This window comes from Accipiter gentilis, chromosome 27, assembly GCF_929443795.1.
Source record: "Accipiter gentilis chromosome 27, bAccGen1.1, whole genome shotgun sequence".
In the NCBI taxonomy this organism is placed as follows: Eukaryota; Metazoa; Chordata; class Aves; order Accipitriformes; family Accipitridae; genus Astur; species Astur gentilis.
This window is the reverse complement of record NC_064906.1, coordinates 13,920,642-13,939,737: the sequence shown is the minus strand read 5'-3', so window position 1 is coordinate 13,939,737 and position 19,096 is coordinate 13,920,642.

Here is a 19,096-nt window from a genome sequence, read left to right as displayed (position 1 = left end):
GCTGTAATTACCCCAGTAAAATATACTTGCTCACTTTTTGTTTTAATACATATTCATTGACTGGCACATTACATGCCAGCACAGGAGGATGTATCCACACTTCAGCATAAACACACTGCAGAGACTCTGCAGTGCTTTAAAAATGCTGTACAGGAGGATCTGTTTTTGTGACAACTACCATACTTAGAAAAGGGTGACTGAGCCATGAAGAGCTTCAAATCAAGAGCAGGTTAGGAAGAAATGAGCCTGAGGAGTACAAGGGTAGTCCAGCTGGTTAGACCATTTAGTGGCAGTTCTGCACTACGCATGCATACATGTTGTTACAGACAGTAAGGGGGGGGTGTCACAAATTTATGTATTCTACCATGCCTGTAATGCATATGGTGTGAAGAGAGCTTTAAACATGCTCCTCTATGGCAGATTGTCACTGCCTGGAGATGGGTTTAAAACATGTTTAGCTGCAACAGATTTTTTAGAAGTTGATGCACACAGGACAGGCAGAGGAAACAGGCCAAACTTAATGCATGTCCCCAAACTACCTGCCATAAATACCTGCCCTGGCCATACAGAAGGTCAGGGAGGAAATTCCTTTGGAGCATTTCAGCAAGTACATGTCCCACATGACTTGCCAGTCTGTCAGCCCCCTCCACCTTTTAATCTTTAGCCCGTCTGCCATTCTGCTGGTGACAATCACTCTTTTCACTCTCATGTTTCCTATTCCTACCTACACTGGCAATAGAGCAACAGTTGTGTTGCCTCCATACTGTGAGCTGGCTGCCTTCTCACATGTGAACTTTTAGCAGCCAGGTACACAATGAGCGAGGAGCCATCAGTCAGACAAGAGCTGTAGACCTCCACAAGCACCAACCACCACCATGCAAATACTGCTGTTTAATAATTGCCAATTGCTTCGCTGTATGGCAATATCTACTATTGCTTCTCACTGTTAGCAATTAAAGAATATACCCAAGTAGCTCATCACCCACAAAATACTATAGACTTCCACAACCTGTGACCTTTGTCTTTGGGTACAGCTGGGGAAATCTACATATCTATTACCATTATATCAAAGGGGTTTAGCTCACTGATACTGAGGCATATACGTTTTCACAGTGCTTACATGGAGGAGTTTTAATAAAGTCTATACACTGTTACTTTATGAAAGCTGGAAAAAATTGCTCTGGAAAAAAAAAAAAAAGTTGCAACTGGGAAGTTCTCCCTAGGACACTGGGTTAATGTAACAGTAAAACCCCACCTCCTTGGGTTTCAAGTTAGTCCAGTGATACCTTATTGCAGGGTCCAACCATACTGAAAGTCACCTACATAAACACAAGAAAGTGGTAAGACACAAAGCTATAATATTTGGAAGGAGAAGGGAAAAGGAAATCTTTGCTAAAAAGACAAGGGTCATGAAGACTACATTTGTGCTCCTGAATCCTGAGACACTGCCTTTCAAACTGTTCCTTTTAGCATTACCAGAATAGACTGGGTTTATTTCAAGTAAACTTCGTATCTATAACCGTCTTGATTTTTTTCAGTGTCAAAATATGTGAGTTGTTTTTTACAATGACATTGGAAGTATGGACTAATTTTGTCTCACAGAAAAGGAACAAAAGTCCAAATTCACCAATTTTGCTTTAAACAAAAATTCTTTCTCAGACCTCTAGTCTCAGCATAGCAGAGATTAAATGATAGTTTAAGCTCAACTCTCTTGAGACAGGTACTTAAAGCTGTTTGAACATGTCTGCTTTATCCCTTTTCTAAGAGCTACAGTGCTAAAAAGAATTCTCTTCCTTAAAGACCACTGAAGTCTGACAGAGATAGTATCAAAAATTTGCTGGATTTTAGCACTCATGAAAGTTGGAGTCTGAGCACATGCCCTAGAACCACACCATACATATGGATCTCCAGAGGCAAAATTGACACATGCCCGCAGTAATAATTTTTTTGTATTTAATATTGTTTCCAGTACCTGGAGCCATCTTCTGTTTTCCCTGCTTTTTCCAAAATACATTAATGTTTTTTGCTACAGCTTCTGCAGCACATGAATATCAACTGGCCAACAGATTACTGTCATCTTTTAGGGGCCAGGAAACTCAAAATAACTTTAGAATAGCCACTAAGTCCGCTAGACATCTTACAGTGAGTGGCTAATGTGACAAAAATGTAAAATGAATAGCTGTGACTGGAACATAATATGCTGCATTTTAGGTTCATAACCTTTAATATCACATACCCCAGACTGCTCATTGTTCAGAACTACTGCAGAGATCCCAGGTCCAGCCCTGCCAGATGAAAATCTGGTGCCCGCAAGTACATCCAGACTGTCATTTGAAAGGATCTCTCCTTTCAATTCCAGATTCACCATCCATCTAGGTAGTCATGAAGCCCTAGGCAAAGCAGAAGGCCATCCTCTAAAACACACAGAAACTTATTTCCCTAAGGAGTCCCGAAAGCTTTGTATGGTTAATATGCTGCCAGGCATACCCAGGCAAGGTTTTCCTCAGCTGCTTGCAATGCCCAGGAGGTGGACGGAGTGCAGAACACATCATGTCACAGTCACTTTTGTGGCCACTTATCAGAAAAGCAGTATAGATTTAACCAACAAAACTTAACCTTAACTTTAACCACACAAAATCCCATTCAAACTTTTTTTTGAATGTTGCTTTTTTCCCTTTTTTTTTTTTTTTTTTTTTTGTTGATTGTTTGTAAGATCACTATTCTACCAATAAAGCTGTGTTCTGTTTAGGATTTCTCATCTATATTCCCCACATTGCCTTGCCGTTTTGGTTTGACCTGGATAAAACACAATAGCAACATGGATTAATACCTCTTTCAAAGAGATAGTGGAGAACCAAAACCACATATATAGAGGTTCCAACTTATGTGATTACCTCCAGATCATGCAGGCAGGACAATTTCTCATTTGTGATTTTACTTTCTCAATTAAATTCACCCATCTTGTTTACAGACTGTAGTTATACTCTTCCGCCTCCATGGAAATAGTCATGTGCTGATCTGCAATATCGTGTTCTCCAGCCACTCTTATTAGTTCATATCGTCACAGCATTGGTTATTTCTGGCATTTTCTTACAGGAAAACTAGACCTTGCCCATTTTGGGCCAGTTTCAGAACTATCAAAGTCCTCTCAGGATCTCTACCCACTTCTCCCTGAACCTAAAATTTCAACATCATTTTTTGGCCTGTTTAATTTAGTAGGTGATATATAAGTGTTGAAAATTTAGAAGAAATCCAACCAAACTAAGCATTTCATGCACGTTGGCCCAAAAAGATTATGGCTTAGAAGCATATCCTAGATTCATGTTGCATACTCAGACTTTCACTATTATGTGCCAATGTGTGGGTCAGCTGTGGCTAACAGCCAAATGCTCGCCCAGATGTTCACTCACAGACCTTCCTCAGTGGGGCAGGTAGGGGGGGAATAGGATAAGAAATATCCCTGTCAGGATAAAGATTGCTTACAAATTACTGTTCTGGGCAAAACAGATTCGACTTGGGAAAATTCCTTTACTTTATGGCCAATTAGAACAGATTCAGGTAGTGAGAAACAAAGACAAACATTAAAACAACATCTTTCCTCCTTGGAGTGGCAGGAGAGGGGATGGTGGGGGAATACCAGCAGCAGAAGGAACCAGCAGAAGGCTCAGTCTAACACAAAGTATTACCTTTTACTCAGCTATGCCCTGCACTGGCTAGAAGCTTACGTTCACCTACAAAACACCTTCCTCCAAAAGGTAGTCAGTCTTGATTTGAAGACTGAGACTGAGACTGCATCACTCACCAGCTTAGCTTGTTTCACCATTTAGGACGTGTGCCTTGTTTTTCAGCCAAACTTGGACGTTTTCCAGTGAGTTCCCCATTCCCATGAACAAGAAGATAGTATGTGGCACCCAGTGTCTCAGTCTTGCCAGCACTACAAATACACTGCTTTTGGTGTCCTGAAATTCTTAAAGCATTCAGTCCCCAATTTCTCAGTATTACTTATTACTTATACCTTACCAAATCTCTGACAGCGTTAACATTGGTCACTGTTTTCTCAGCTGTCACCAATTTTACTGGTTTTTCACTAGATTCAAACATCTGAAATAAAGCCTTCTAGGTGAAGGGCTGTCACCAACATGTTTTTAATCTCTCATTTTCCAGGCAGCATGCATTTGACTCAGTTCAGCAGCCATCTCCTTTTGGGCTTTCAGCTGTAGGAGCCCGTTCTTTTTTCTCCCACAGAGATTACAGACCCATGCATTTTAAGAAGCATCATTTTCTGTATACTCATTCATTTAGTTTTTAATTCCTCACCAGTGACTTCTCTGATAGGCACTCAGAAACTGAAAATCAAAAGAAACATCCAAATCCCTCCTTATAATATTGGCGCCTATGGAGCTGGGGAGATGAAACCCAGTAGAGTGTTTGCACAGTAACGTCCACTCGCTATTTTGTTTCTTTCAGCAAATATAAAATAAACAGGAATAGATATGATAAAAGAATCAGTAACAGCTTTATTGAAGAGAAACAAAAAGAACTCCTAGAAGCTTAGCCAGCATTAAAATAAGCAAGTTGTCCCCTACTAAACAAAGTCCCACGATGTCACATAATCTGGCCCCAAAGCACCCCCAATAACCACATGCTGAATTAGATCCACGTGCAACAGCATCCAATGCAGCGCTCAGAAGAGAAACCTCTTCCCCACAGCAAGGGTGCTGGGAAGCTCCCACATGCTAAAGGTGGGCTTAATATAGCACAGGCTCTAAGGTAACAGTCAGGACAGCTGAATAAAGCAGCTTGAGGCTAGAGGTTTGGAAACCTTTACCTCCTCCTCCTTGCAGGGATGCCTTTCCCTTTAGCCCCGATTTTCAAGTCAATAACAAACTCCTAACATGCACAAACCTCACAGTACCCTCCGGAGCTCTACAGCAGCCTCCTTCATCCCCATCACCTCAAGGTTCAGCTGCACATCTACCCTCCTTTGATGCAAAGCCCACGTTATTAAAATCCACTTCACCTCCAGCCATCCCGACCTGCACCAGCCCACAGCCCAGATTCCTCTCCCAGCTGCACAAGAAGATTACTCTCAAGGAAAGGCACAATCTCCCCTCCATCTATAGGATTTCCCTGATCCCGAATGCAATGTGCTGCCCAGCCACAGCCTTGTTAACAAAACAGAGCATGCTGTGTATTCAGTGAGCAAAATAAATTGTTCAACCATTCATCACACCGTTCTTCACAGAATTTTAAAATTATAATAGTGAGCAAGCGTGATGCCAGACTGAGGTATATGTACAAATGGACAAGCTATATGGGCTGAACATTAAGAAACTGTATGTTACACTTTAGAGAGCATTAGGTCACCACAGAGGGCAGGGCAGACACCACCTAATATAAAGTACACTTGAATAAACTTTACATGGGGCTTTGGGAAGTGTCCACTGATGGAGTAGCACCAGTCCAATGTTCAGTGCTTTAGAAGTTACACCTTGCATTTTTTTATTTGTGTGTCATCACATTTGTTTTTCTCTCTCTTTTCTTTTAAATGTGATTGACCTTGTTCGTTCCATAATTTGTTGTTCTTGGGGTTTTTTTTTCTTTTTATTTGTACTTTCACTAAAGTATTATTTTGCTGGTTCTCAGGTCTTACGTGCTCCAGCACAGAAGTTGTGTCACCCACTCCTGGTGAGCAGTACCGTGTATGCCCTCTCGAACTCACTCCACAGCTAGAGGAAAGGAAACAGCTTCATATCAGAGGAGGATGCACTTAGTTAGAAGGATTCCTATTTTATAATACAGAGGGCAGTAACTAGGATGATTCACTAGTAAGTTTGATTTCCTCTACATTGGTGGTCCATAGTGGTCTGTCAAAGCACTGTAAAATCAGAATTGAATGTCATCACCAGGAAACAGAGGGACAGAAGGTTTAAATGACTTACTCCAATTTAAACAGCAGAATAATCACAAAACCTGTTAAATAATGGTTTTCTAGGCCATTTAGATCAGACTGAGTCCTGGCTAGCAAGTTCATACATTGCAGTAGGGCCAGTAGTGTTCCTCACCTCAAATTCTGTCTAAAATGTTAGGCATACACCTTTATGTTTCCCATGTAGTTCATATTGTTGTTAGCTGTGATGTTGAGCTCTTTATTATATTACTGAATCAAAATATCTCAATTATGTTCTGCTATTATACTGAAATATTACAGTATTTTTAAGTCCCAAGTGACTACAAGAGACACAAAAATATGCTCCACTGTACATAGCATGAAAATTAATTGGTCTCCAGATATAGAACTGTATCTGGAGAAAAGTGGAAATGTACTGTAGATAATTAGGTCAGACTTGAGGGCCTCCTAAGCCTGCTTTTGACCCATAGTATTTCTAACTCATGGATGCAGTTACAGTAAAACTGTTATACTCCAGAGACAGTGCAGCTTTAAAGGTCTCTGTTCATCATACCATTTGGGATTTTCTCATGGATGGTAAAAAACAGAGACCAAAACTTGTAGGAATGAGGATTTAACTTACATTTTTATTTTGGCATTGCAACTGAGCCTAATAGCACTGTTTTGCAGCTCAGAAGAGATGCTAATATTGATACACTTTAATGGTTAACAGTATATGCAATGCTATGGGACTTTGACAAACACTAACATACTTGTAATTCTAGAGTTAATTAAATTGTGGAATAAATATATTTTTAAAATCCTAAACACCTCACTTCACCTCTCTGTTCAACCCACTCACCAGTGCAAGCTCATTCAAAGAAATCTGAGGAGCAGAATTCAGCAAGCTGCAGCTGCTTTTCTCTCTGCCTTTTTTAATGAGAAAGTATAATAAAATTCTAATTTGGTTCCATGGTTATCTAAAATCTAACACACAGCCAGCCTACTTCCATGAGCAATAAGGAGTGGGTCTATGTTAGTGTTTTGTTCAACTGAGGAATGCACTTTTGAAGCAAATCTCTCAATCCACCCAAGTTACTGTGTTTTCATTTGTATTGTGTAGCATTCTAAGAGGGTCTACTTGGATGAAATTAAACTGGAAGGTGCTCACTCCCCAGCAGCACACCTAATGCACATCAGATGAAATCAGGCATTCAGACTATGGGATCAGATTAGAACTATCCAAAAGTGAACCCCATGGAAACGTGTATAGTAGGGTTGTTGGATCCTTTAGACCTAGAAGGCTGTTCCTATTACACTGGACTAATTTATTGGTTAATATTGACATAGCCTGTGAAGGTGTGTCTATAGGCCCAACTTCTGAGGACAGTCCATCTTGACATGCTTAAGCTTTAACTACATAGATTCATAAGGCTACAGCAGTAGTGATGTATGTAACAACAGGACAGCCTGGGCAACTGGAGCCCAGCAAGGCATAGATCTGTGTTTAAGGACTCTACTTCCCATGTGGGTTTTATTATATCTATTTTATATTGTATTTTAAATCCAGTTTCCACAGTTATGTCCACAAGCTTTGACCATAGCTCAAATGGACTGTGTGGTATCACTCAAACGCACTGAGTGCAATCAGACCCTCTCTAAAGACTGGGCAGGACAAATCTTTTCTGCAGAGAGGGAAGTGGAACATGAGGAGTCCTGGTCTTCTAAATTAAATAAGAGCACAGTGCTGAAGAGCCAGGCAATCACAATATGAACTGGCTTGGATTAATTAAGCCTGCTGCTGCTCTGAATGTAGCAGTTTTCCTAATGTCCCTAAGTATTGTAGTGAATGAAGCTCAAAGCTTTGCACTCCAGGGCTAAATCATGTAAATCCTATTTTACACACGCACACGACCCCCGCTTCATTTTCTCAGCCCATACTCATTTACCTGTCAACAAGGCCAGTACTAAACCTGTTAGTTCACACAGTTTCAGTCCCTCTAAATCTCATGGTCAGTGGACTGGAAGGATTGTGTCCCTCTTTGATGCCTGCTTCTCACTGTTTCTGAATTTAGCAGGTCAGTAGCATATCCTAACTCTTCCACATCTGTAACACTTTTTTTTAAGAGCCTGAAGTCAGTCCCATGATAAGCCTGGGTCTATACAACTAGAGACACCCTTGTTTTTCAAAAGTCATTAAGAATTCAGTAGCTTCCACTTGGAGATGCTAGATAGATGGCAGAAGTCCTGAATCTCTTGGAGGATGTAGCCAGGTTACCAAGAAAAAGATCAGAGAACAAAACATGTACTAAGCATTACACTAAATAGCCAAAACAATCAGATGGTTTATCTGTGGAGTCAGCAGTCCTGCAAACTTAATTTTCAGAAGATATTAATGGTATGTGAATTACTGCAAAATATTCACCATTCCCTAGTTCACTGTATTAGCAAGAACTACTCAGATAACTGGGTTTCACATGGGTCTTGTGTACCTAGAGTTTATGTGGCTGCTCAGTTGTAAGACTTCAAAATCTCTAACCTGATAAAAATAGAACTGGTCAGGTAGTCTTTGTCAAATGTATTATTCAAAGAGTACTGCTGTTATTCATCAAAACTGTTCTTCAGCAAATAGCTTTTAGCAGCACTTGACCAATTCTGTAGCTGGCTGAATATTATTCAGTGAATAAATTAACTCATGTATAATGGCAATATTTGTTGAATAATTTATTTGAGGAATATTTTTTCAAGTATTTGACAAGCTCCATTAAGTTCCCATAAAATCTAAGACATCACCTAATTAAAAATAATTAAAAGTCTGTTTACAAAAATTGGCCTTATTCTTTGCTAAGTTGTACATGCTTTATGGCATTTGACTAACTCTCCAGTTCCCAGATAAAGTTTGGATAACCCAGACAGGAAAGCAGACAGCCTGCTCAGAGCTTTAGACTCATATTTTCACTGCTATTTGCACACACCAAGACACATAAAATACATGCTGAAAGAAGCTGTCTACATATCTGTACTTGTGTAACTTGCAGACCACAAACTTCTATTGAAGTGTGTGATTTACATTTCAGACTATCAATATAATACACAAATTGTAGGAAAATTAATTTTTATGATTTATCAACAGGAATCACATTTTGATGTAACACATAAGACTATTTTTTTTACTGTGACAATTTGTGATTTTTTTTCCTATGGGAGGCATTTTAACATTGTAGCAAATATTATTATTTAAATGTACTTTGTGCAGTATGTACACATACAGATGCAAGTATAAATTCATACTCTCATACACACTCATTGAAAGATGACATTTAGATTTACATGTACTTAACTTCCAGTGAAATTATTATAATAATTGCTATCTCCATATTCCACAGCTAATAGATAGGTATTAATAAACTGAGTAATAGTATTTTTCAGAAGCCTGTGCCTCCTTTTGTCACCAGTCTTTGAGTACGAATCCAGTTTTCCATGTTGCAGTTCTTTCATACATGTCAGTGGTGACCAAAAGATCAGCTTGGTTCTCTATTGCCTAGTAAAGAAATCAGACTGGTTAACAAAGCATGAGGCTAGTACTTCAATACCAACCGATGAGTCTTAGGCAAAAACTATGTATATATAGGTGAGATCCATTTATTTAACAGATCAAAATGATTCACCCTGAAAGAATGGTGAGAAGGCAGCAGAGGGAAGCTGTTCACAAGATTATCCTGTTGGAAGGATTTTCAGTACATGGGATTATCTGTAATGAGATTAACCACTGAGAGATCAAATTCTGAATGGATGCTTCAGGGAGACAAAATGCCCACTAAAACAAAAGAGAAGTGGGAGGTACAAGCTATAGGATTTAAGATAAAGTCTGGTTCTGAAAGTCCCGTTGTTGAGGCTGCAATAATAGGAAGACGACTGGTTGGCAAACATTCAAGAGACACGTCAAGTGCACATCAGTGAAGGTCTAAAGACAGTGTTAGGAAAAGGGTTTCTAATGAATGAAGCAATGTGGAAATGTGACAAAAGGTGGCCACTGATTCTTCTGCATCAATGGGCGGCTGAGAATTCTGATCTGAGCAGAAAGATGACGCTGCAAACAATCACGATGTGTGTTACGATTCATGTACGGTAACAGAGATCAGTTTAGACAGGATTTTAAATAAGAGCCTGAAATGGAGGACAAAGCTACAAGAAGTTGTACAAAGAACGAGTAACATTTATTCTTAAAACCACCCAGGAAATTTCAGAGAGAGACATTTGGCAAACTGTGTTTCTAGTAACTAGTCTGTAAACAAATTTCTGCACTTTTTTTTGCTGGCGCAACATTTAGACAAAACAGAAAGTGGGTTTGGGGAGGGAGGTACTGATATATCATAAAAACGTATCGAAAGGAATTATTAGGAACAACTGGAGAGCAAGCCAGGTCTGGCCTGGACCCATCACCCTGCCCTATCTCCATTATCTCTCTCTCATTCTAGTAACATATGTCAACACACAGCTGCAGTTTTTGGTGTGGCCCTCTGCTGAAACGACCTTAGCTACTACGTATGCCACATGTAGGAGGGGATAGAATGTACTGGGTTTGCATGGCAAGATTTTGGAGGTGGCAGGGGCTACAGAGGTGGCTTCTGTGAGAAGCTGCTAGAAGCTTTCCTATGTCTGAGAGAGACAATGCCAGCCAGCTCTAAGATGGACCTGCCGCTGGCCAAGGCCAAGCCCATCAGCAATGGTGGTAGCGCCTCTGGGAGAACAGATTTCAGAAGGGGGACAAAAACTGCATAGGAACTTGCAGCTGGAGAGATGAGTGAGACTATGTGAGAGAAACAGCCCTGCAGACCCCCAGGCCAGTGAAGAAGGAGGGGGACAAGGTGGTCCAGATTCCCCTGCAGCCCGTGGGGAAGACCATGGTGAGGCAGGCTGTCACCCTGCAGCCCAGGGAGGTCCACGGGGGAGCGGAGGTCCACAGTGGAGCAGATCTCTACCTGCAGCCCGGGGAGGACCCCATGCCGGAGCAGGGAGATGCCCAAAGGAGGCTGTGACCCCATGGGAAGCCTGCGCTGCGGACCTATGGAGAGAGGAGCCCACTCTGGAGCAGGTTTGCTGGCAGGACTTGTGACCCTGCGGAGGACCCATGCTGGAGCAGTCAGTGCCTCAGTGCCTTAAGGACTGCAGCCCAGGGAAGGGACCCACACTGGAGCAGTTTCTGAAGAACTGCAACTAGTGGGAAGGACTCACATTGGAGAAGTTCGTGGAGGACTGTCTGCTGTGGGAGGGACCCCATGCTGGAGCAGGGGATGAGTGAGGAGTCCTCCTCCCCCTGAGGAGGAAGGAGCGGCAGAGACAACGTGTGATGAACTGACCCCAACCCCCATTCCCCATCCTGCTGCGCTGCTGGAGGGGAGGAGGGAGAGAAATTGGAAGCGGAGTTGAGCCAGGAAGGAGGAAGGCGGGAGGGAAAGGTGTTCTAAGATTTGGGTTTACTTCTCATTATTTTGTTTTTATTGGACTGGTGACAAATTAAATTAATTCTCCCCAAGTCAAGTCTGTTTTGCCTGTGACAGTAATTGGTGAGTGATCTCCCTGTCCTTATATTGACCCACAAGCTTTTAGTTATATTTTCTCTCCCCTGTCCAGCTGAGGAGGAGAGTGATAGGGCTTTGGTGGGCACCTGATGTCCAGCCAGGGTCAACCCATTACGTAGGACAACACTGGCAACCTGAGGAACCCCCAGACTTGCAGGTAGCCATGAAGTTCCAGTACTTAATTGTAGGAGCATGTTTCAGAAGGAGAGAGAAATGAGCATACGGCAAGCATGGGGTTGTGCTGAGTGGGATGCCAGACCTTGGGAAACAAGGGTTGTATGTTAAGCTCTAAGTCACCAAGGGTATTTGAAAGGTTTCCTCAGGCCTTGTAGAAGTCAAAGACTCTTCACCTGGCAATTGCAGCACACACCCAAGAAGCAGTAGAATGGGCTCTGAGACCTCTGCAACTTAAAGGGATTAAAACACCTGCTTCCAGTGTCCCAGAACAGTGTCTGATCAAGAGACTCCAAAGACGAAAACAACTACTTTTCCTTTAAAAGTTTGTTTCAAGGAATATTTTAGGGAACATTATTTAGTTTATCATGGTTTTCATACAGATGTGTGTGTGTGCCTGTGAGCACACATTCATTTTCTTTTACTTCAGACATACATTCAGTATTGTGGGTTTAAACTTTAAATGATACCTGCTTAATACAGTTCCATGCAAATAGGTGCTGTAAATCAATTCATAAAACTTTTGTCATGTATAAGTGAAATAAAATTTAAATTTGAACAGTCTCTACAGAATGCTTGTTTATCAGATTTCTGTATTCTTAGCAAGCCTGTTTACTCAAGAAAATATTGTTCTTACTGTTGTATTAGAGTGAACATAAATTCCACAGGTTTTAAGTAATTAAGATACTCAGGATTCGAAGATTGAAATGTTGTTTCCTACCATAACCCTTCTGAGGCTGTATGCATGCTCTACTAAGCATCTCACTACAATATTCCTGACAAACACTCTATACCCTGTCTTTTTCATTACTGAGCCTTCAAGAATGCTTGACGTGGGTTTTTTTCAAAAGGTGACTGGATCAGGTAAGGGTAGTTTTGTTTGCCAAATCAAAAAGTGAAGTCAGATATTTGAGAGCAATTGTATATCATTAAGTGGAGACCCTTTACATTTTTCCTGACTTATCTTTTAACATACTCTGAAAAATAAATAATTAGTATTCAGGCATTGGATGTGAATCCATCATTCCCATTTCTTCATCCTCAGAGAACTGAAAAATCTCAGTCCCATCTGACATTTGATATCTAACTTTTAATAGCTGGGAAATAATCAAGAATCTGTCAACCTCATAAAGATAATCTTAGGGCAATATAGCTCAACACTTCCATACATTTAAAGTTAGGAAAATTAAATATTTCCAGCAACTAGAAAACTCATTGCTATACTATGTAATTGAAAATGTCTTTTATGTTTTCTACATGATCAAATGATGACTAATCTATCATATACACTTTGTTGCATTATGCAGCGTATGAGCTAAGTAATTAGCTAGAAGCAAATCTTTTTCATTATTTATCATGAACTGTTTTCCTCCCCAAATTAACAGTAGCATGGTAGACACTAAATAATGAAAAACTGCCAAAAAAACCCTCTAATTCACTTAAACTTATTACATTATCAAATATTTCTAATGCAATTTGATTGCTGACTAAAAAAAAGGTGGATTATTCTTATGTATTGTTGGAAACTTTATATATTTCAATTGTTTTGAAGTATTAGTAGCAATAGAGAAATGTACACTTTTCAACCAGTTATTGTTTCCTCATCTGAAAAAGGAATTGGCATTTTGTTGACAATACACCGATTTGTCTCCCTCTTAAACACAGCTTTATAGCACTCACTAAACTGTACTCATACATAGATCCTCTGTAGGAGTGACTCTGGTAGCATACATCTTACGATTTTCTTAATAGCCATACTGTTTCAATAACAGTGTTCTTAACTATATAAAAATTACTTTTGTGATTTATGTTCGCAATTTTTTGCATCTGACAGTCCTTCATGAAGAATTAAACAACTATTTCTCAATCACTGTAAACTTTGTCATGAAGAATACTTTGTTCATCTTTCTAGAAAATATAACATTTCTCCTCAAAAATAATCAAACGAAAAATAGTTTCTATTTTCTGACTATCTCACACAGAATAACTACCAGAAGCATTTGGTATTTCTATATTTTGGAGTATCTGTAGCACTCAAGTTTTCTTTGTTCAGAGAAGTCTTCTTTTGTTTTTGAAGGAAGACTGATACAATGTTACTTTTACATATACTGTCAATGTTATGATGCATTCACATCTTATTTGCCAATCAAAACACCTAAGTAATACTTAGGCTCGGCTTCATATCATTATCACACAATGTGTGGTGTACTGAACTAATCATTCAAAGTATTGTGTCCCATAAAACCCATACGACAAATGTAAATAAGATAGCACATGATAAATAAGTACAATACAATCATCTTTAGATGCTCAGCGCATTGAGTATGCAACAATTGCTCTACAAAGACATTTCAAATGTATCTTTCTGAATTTCAATGGTAGTAGTACTCATAGCTTTAATTTTTTTTTTTTTAACTTAAGATCCTTTTTTAAAAAAAGTCAGTACAAGTATAAAGTCTGTTAAGCTGCTGAGTGTAAAGTACTCCTATTTGGGAAGCCTTGATCTTAGACCAGGTGGGCTGAGAATACAAAGCAGCCTTCAGAGTAGCAGCTCAGTTTGAGTCATTCTGATATTCCTCTGATGGAGTGAATACTAATAATACTTCTCCCTGTTTGTTGTGCTGAGATTTATTTTACTCACTCAGACAAGTGAGGGAAAGCTTTATGCTTTTCTCCTCATATTGCCTCAATAAATGAGTCCATATCCAGCTTGAAGGAATTTTTCCACCACAGTTCTCTGGAAGTTTCAGCTGGGCCTTACTGTAAGCACAGAAGAAGCCAATTTCTTTTCCCAGTTCCACATCACAGCTCAGAAACTCCTCTCTACAACCCCTTCAGCAGCAGCACAGTAGAGCGAAGCTCCACAAAGGCTGGAGATTTCCTTCAATATACAGCCTCACAAAGCCAAATGAGGATTCAGAAAGCTCTAGTAAGGCCCTCCACCCTTAAAGTTGATATCAGAGGAGCTGGCTTTTCCCCTACTCATAGCACTCACTCAATCTCTGCAATAAAACACAGAGGGCACAGACAGTAAACATTCGCATTTCACGTGGCCCTTATTCACAAAGGCTTCTTCCTTGCATAGCTCTACCCTACTGTGATGCAAGAGAGGGGAAAAAAGGTCTAACAAGAACAATCTCATGAGTCCGGTCCATGATTTCTATTTCAGGTAGTTCAGTGTGCTTTTAGATGAGTACAAAGAAGCTTTTATTTTTCGGGGGGGGGGGGGGGGGGTTGGTGGGGTTTGTTGGGTTTTTTTGCGGTTAGCATAAGGATGCTTATGGTTTCTTTATGCTTACTGTTGAAAACATCTTTAATCAACTCCTACATTGCTCTGCAAAGGTTTGATTGATCTTTTCAGCCTTCCTCTTATTCACATAATAGACAAAGTAGAAGAAAAGCCTTAAAAGTAAGGCATTTCTTGCTTGACACAGATAAGAAATTAAAGGAATAGGGGGCAGAAAGTAACTGTATGGACTTCCTGTTCTTCTTATAGAAGCTGTGCCATTGTGAAGATAAGAACAAGGGATTCATGCCCTAATTCAGGCCCAGCCCTATAAGTGTGTATAGGTGAGTTTATAGCATGCCTACTGGTAAAGATTGAACAGGGGATTTAAGAGCTGCTCCTAGAGTTACTGCTTCCTGCCCCATCAGAGGAAGATATCTACCTGTGCAGGTGAGAGCAAGTACAAAAGGGCAAGGACAAGAGAAGAAGAGCAGGAACATGGGACCTTTCAGGTCAAACTGGAAAGCATCTCCAGGATCAGACAGCTGCCAAGAGGGAAGTCTTTTCCAGTCCACAGTTTTGCACCAAGGTGTCTAAGCTTTTTCTTCTGCCCAAGTACAGGAATTTCAGCTACTTCAGGGCAGGTGTTTTGCAAAAATAGTCCTAGCTTCTGCAGCCTTGCTGTTACACTTTAACGGAGAAGAATTGCATCTTTGTGGTTAATGGATCAGTGACTGAATAAGTAGCCACTAACAACAGCTTATTTTACCACTAACTAATATCATTAATTCTCTCTCCTTTCCGAAAGGCGATGTTAGCCTGCAGCCAGCCCTCACTGGGAAGTCATTCACGTTTAAGCTCCTGGTGATTCTGTGGGTCATGTCAGCTCTTCAAAACAGTGTAAGGAAGATAGCTTGAATAACTGAAAAGCTACCTGGCTCTAACATTTCATAGCATTGTTCATTAGCTTAGTACTAATAAACATCTCCAATCTACTTCATTATTTCCTTTTCAAAAGGACATGTGACTAGAATCCATCTCTAATCCAAACTGAATATAACACTGCTTTCAGCAACAAGATGCTAGGCTTTCTTAATTCTGTATGATTCCTGTTTAAGAAAATATGCGCTATCACAGCATTTGCCAAAAAGGAAAATATAAGTGCAGGGATATGTAATTAATTTAATAACTAAGTGCCACCACAAAAAATCATATTACCAAATTACATAACCTATTAGCTCATAAAGAATAGTTTGATGAATAGAGAATGAATTACAATGAAAGGTTAAGCAGAAGTAAAAGTAGGTACACATCTTCTATTATTTGTGTTTCTTTTTAAATATCTATTTTTCATTTTGGAGTTTCTCATTCCCTTAGGTACAGCATGAACTTAAAAGCAACCTAGATTCTTCACAGGATTTTTAGAGTGCATGATGGATCAATAATTTGTTGGTTTGTTTATGAAATATGCCAACTTACTGGGACAGAGTCATTTTTAAGGGGAAAGAAAGATCAATATATATGTGCATAGATTTATGGGTGTTTTTGTTACAATCAAAATAAGTCTTTCTGTTAAAGAACTCTAAAAGGCAAGCTCGGCTTTTCTTTTTCATTGATGCATTGGCTTGAGCAGGCCACTAATTCTAAATGCTAAGAACTGCTACTTGTGAATCTTTCATTCTGTTAAAATCCTTTTGGAGTTTAATTTAAGTAGAGTAAGTTCTAAAAACACCAGCAACAAGCCTACTAAGACTTTTAAAACATTATGATGACTACAATTTGTCCACTTCCTTAAATATATGAAATGTTTGCCTAAAACTATGAATCTTAACCATTGTTGCACTTTTTCTTCCATCAGGTCATATGGATAGAAGTCTCTCAGGAGAAAAAAGAGCACTAGATGGGAGGGACAGAGGGCTTAGACCCCCAGTTCCTAGCTGCATCCCCCACACAGGGCCACAGCTATTTCCTGGCTCTTGCAGCAGCAACGCAAGTGTGACAGGGAGAAAGATTGAGCCTAATGAGGAGATTATCCTGCAGCGCCCGTGGCTGCAGGATACAGTGCACAGTGCATGCAGTACTGTCTGTATGGGAGTAGGGAACTTCCTCGTCCACACCAGTCTTGTGTCAGCTTTCAATACTCTCAGTACCATGGTACACTCTAAAATTTAAATATTAAATTTACCTGTCCCCTTCCCTTTCTGCTGTCAAATCTGAAGACATACAAGTCTCTCAGGGTTTCAGTGATGCTAATACTGTTCTCTAATTTTTTTGCTACCAGCCAGGAACATAGCTACCCATCTCCTGATGGCACACAGCACTCTTACAGCCATTCTTCCCACATCAGCCAGAAATTCAAACTAGGAGCACCTCTGCCTATCTCACCTCCAGGGTTCACTTTGATTATTTTCATATTCTCAGACTCTGTACAAACCATGATAGTTAGATGGTGACAGTGCTGTATATACAGTATCTAACTTTTACCTAGCAGATACAGAATTTCCCTGGCATTGAGGTAAGAATAGTCAGTCTTTCCTCTTCCTGGGAAGGCCAGGTCACAAGACAATTCTGTAAAATAATCCTAGGAAAAAGGATACCATCATCTTAAAAATGCTGAGCAAGCCTTTTACATATGCAGCCTAAGGACTAGAACCTGTATCTCCTAGGTAGTCTGCTGTAAGGTGATCCTATAAGTGATATAAGTTTTGACATTCGTCTGCCATGAAAATATCCAGAATGCTTCAAACCCACACTGGTCACTTAGCAGCTGTTATCTCACAAATAGGCATGATGCATGCCCAAACTGAGTGAGGCATGTTTAACCTTCCTATATGTTGCTTCTAGAGGAGATAGATTTGAAGTATAAAAATACAGCACTTGATGAAAATCTCACTATAGTCAGTTGTTCACTGAATCTTAGTCACTGGATAATCTCTCACTGAACATCACGGATCTGAGATCCAGACTTTTCATGTGACCATGGATTCTCTTTTGTCGCTGCTGGTATGGATGCATTCTCAACTTACTGAAAAAAATTTCAGAATGAACTGGCCCCTGCCCCCCTTAGCATATCTGTTCCACTTATGACAGGAAAGGTCTGTCTTTCAATTCAGAGTAAATACTGTAATCAAAGACACAAATTTTTTACCCATTTTACACACAAAGGATGACGATTAATACATATTATTGCATATACTTTATATAATAATAGAAAGAAAATATATAGAAAGAAAATGAACTATTTTATCTACTGGATAGATAACTGTACTAAATGATAACTTTTTTGTTAGTTTGAAAATGTCATTAAAGAATGGAATTTAGTACTGATTATTAAAGAGAAAATATAAAATTGCATATTTTCGGTCCTTCATGTAGGTTAATTTTTTGCATATTTTGTCCATAATTACAGTGCGATTCCACAAACTTTGCTTAGAAAACAAGGCACCACAAAATTGATTTTTACTGCTTGACCAACTAAGCTAGTTTATTGATCTTTCAATCTTTGTGTGATTTCAGATATCTTCCTTAAAATACAGTATAAGTGTCCAGGGTTGTGTGTGGGAAGAGGATAACATGATGCAAGCCACCTACTAAACAGTTAATTCAACTGTTTGCCATATTCTGTTTTCTTTCTCAGTGAATACAATCACTTCCACATCTCTCTTTCTCCCTTTCCCTCTCCCTGCTATAGCATCCAGAGATATCAAAGGCATCATTAAAGAAATAAAAGAGAGAAATCAAGGAAAAAAGTAAGATCACCTTGTTAAACAAGTTCAAATGAGCTACTAAAACAAGAAGAAATGGCAAATAAAGCAATAAAAATATTTTTTTAAAGATGCCATTATTAATATTTTGATTGTGATATGTCTCAGAGTCAGAGTTGAGAAATGGAACTGTCACAGATCTTCAGTAATATGCCAAAGGTTTCCAAACCTAGCTATTTAAAAAAGGTAATTTATTAGCTTCAATATCTTGTTATTCTCAGAATGAAAACAAATGTGCAAATTATCTAGGAAATTTATTTTTCATTGTTCTAAGCTACAATTTTATTACATTATCAACAAAACAGTTGAAAAGTCATAGAATAAATAAAGTTTTCAAGGATTTGCAGAGCTGCCTGTAACTTTATGAAAGTAACCAGAGGAAATTTACCTTTCTTGTCTTGTTCTGACTCTTTGGCTGTCATGGGTAAAATTCTTAGTTGCTGTCCTACTGATTAAAAAA